This window comes from Lissotriton vulgaris, unplaced genomic scaffold (assembly GCF_964263255.1).
Source record: "Lissotriton vulgaris unplaced genomic scaffold, aLisVul1.2 SCAFFOLD_10007, whole genome shotgun sequence".
Classification (NCBI taxonomy): domain Eukaryota; kingdom Metazoa; phylum Chordata; class Amphibia; order Caudata; family Salamandridae; genus Lissotriton; species Lissotriton vulgaris.
Window position 1 is genome coordinate 55,372 of NW_028242461.1, and position 2,209 is coordinate 57,580.

Sequence of the window (2,209 nt, forward strand, 5' to 3'; positions counted from 1 at the left end):
CTCCATAGGCCTACATGTGCTCTTTGTGTAACAGGCCTCTTGTTGTGAGTGACCATGTGGCTGGTGGTCATTTTGTGTATCCAGACAGTGTGCTTTTGCCAAAGGCCTGCATGTTTTCTTTGTTGTGGTCATGCCTTCTTGCTGATTGTTGTTGAAATAACCATGTATCTGACGGCCATTTTGTGTAGGTAGCCAGTGTGCTTTTGCCATAGGCCTGCTTGCATTCTTTGTTTTTCCAGGCCTCCTACTTCTTGTTTTGACCATGTGGCTGGCGGCCCTTTTGTGTATCCATCCAGTGTGCTTTTGCCGTAGGCCTGCATGTCTTCTTTGTTGTTGCTATGCCTTCTTGCTGGCTGTTGTTGTTGTGACCATGTGGCTGGCGGCCATTTTGTGTAGGCAGCCAGTGTGCTATTTGCAATAGGCCTGCATACGTTCTTTGTTTTCTAGGCCTTCTGCTTCTTGATGTGACTATGTGGTTGGTGGCCATTTTGCATATGCAGTCAGTGTGCGTTTGCCATAGTCTTGCATTTGTTATTTGTTTGTTGCCATGCCTCCTTGCTGGTTGTTGATGTTCTTATGCATGTAATTTTTCTTATTCTGTACAGGAAAAATGTTGCACAGTTAAGAACATTTTCTTCATGTTTTCTAATATATGTCCAATATTCTTTTATTTTAATTCACTATGTGGCCTAGTCTGCCAATGGGTCTTCCAGCCAGTAGGCCCAGTACTGTCGTCCGCCATTGGGAGGAGGTGGAGCTGCCGCCATGCAGATCTTCGTGAAGACCCTGACGGGCAAAACCATCACCCTAGAGGTTAAACCTTCTGATACAATCGAAAATGTGAAGGCTGAAATTCAGGATAAGGAAGGAATTCCTCCTGATCAGCAGCGACTGATTTTTGCTGGAAAACAGCTGGAAGACGGACGCACTTTGTCTGATTACAACATTCAAAAGAAATCTACTCTTCATCTTGTACTAAGACTTTGTGGTGGTGCAAAGAAAAGAAAGAAGAAGTCTTACACCACTCCCAAAAAGAACAAGCATAAGAGAAAGAAGGTTAAACTTGCTGTGCTTAAATATTACAAGGTTGACGAGAATGGAAAGATTCACCGTCTGCGCCGCGAGTGTCCATCTGAAGAGTGTGGTGCTGGAGTATTCATGGCCATCCACTTCGATAGACATTACTGTGGCAAGTGTTGTCTGACCTACTGATTCAATAAGCCAGAAGGTAAGTAAATGTATGTGTAAATAAAACCAGTAGGCCCAGTACTAGTAATCAGTGCATGAAACAACTGTTGCTGTGTTGTCTGTTGGATGAAACATCTTTTTTAGGCTATGGATAGACTTGGATTGAACTACAAAATGTGTTTTTTTTGTGGTAGTTCACTTTTTTTTCATGCACACTGTGTATAGGTGGGGTAATGCCTTTGGAGGATGTGTGTTGCTGTAAACACTTTTAGCCCTGTTAATTTTCGTTTTTGACATTGCTGAATTTATGCTATTTTCTTTGTTTTACCATGCCTCCTTTGCCTGGCCAGGGTTGTCTGTGTATGTGTGTATTTACCATAGGCCACCATTTGCCTTTGTTCCACATGCCATCCTTACTTATCCGCAACCCGTTTTTTGATGATCAGAGCTGCCACATATGCCGTCGGAGCCAGGTCCCATCATTATTGAAGATACTCTGGAGTTCCAGCTACATGAACAATATAGGTTCACGGACTCCTAACAAATTTTGTGGTATAAGAAATACATGAACATTTTCTGGATCCCCATACAGGATCAAGGCTGTAGGGAATACCTGGCTGCACTTCTATTATTTAAACGCATTGGGAGGAGCACTGCGCTCATATATTTGATCGTATGAAATTGGTGTTTGGAGCCCTTTGGAGTCCGCCTAAACCCACTGGAGGATACAAGTTTCCGTGTCTTCCTTGGAATTGCCAAGGACTTCTCTGGGTCTTGTTATAGACTGCTATATAATTTTAGTCTTGAAAAAGGTGGTTTACATCAAAATAATATCACCGAAACGTGTCGACGCCTGTTTTTTTTATTTGGTTCTATCCTAGGAATTTGTTATTGTCCAATAGAATACGAATGGCTGTGGACACTTTAACAAATAACTAAACGAATTTCACAGGAAACAAACTACAATAGATGCGATTAATTGTCTGCACTTTTTCGTCTCTCATTGCCATAAGAATATAGC

The 2,209-nt window shown here is 42.1% G+C and overlaps 1 pseudogene; it reads left to right on the forward strand.

The window, feature by feature from the left end:
• The first annotated feature begins 738 nt into the window (after positions 1-738).
• Positions 739-1,251, forward strand: LOC147668959 (ubiquitin-ribosomal protein eS31 fusion protein pseudogene; annotated as a pseudogene).
• Positions 1,252-2,209: the final 958 nt, after the last annotated feature.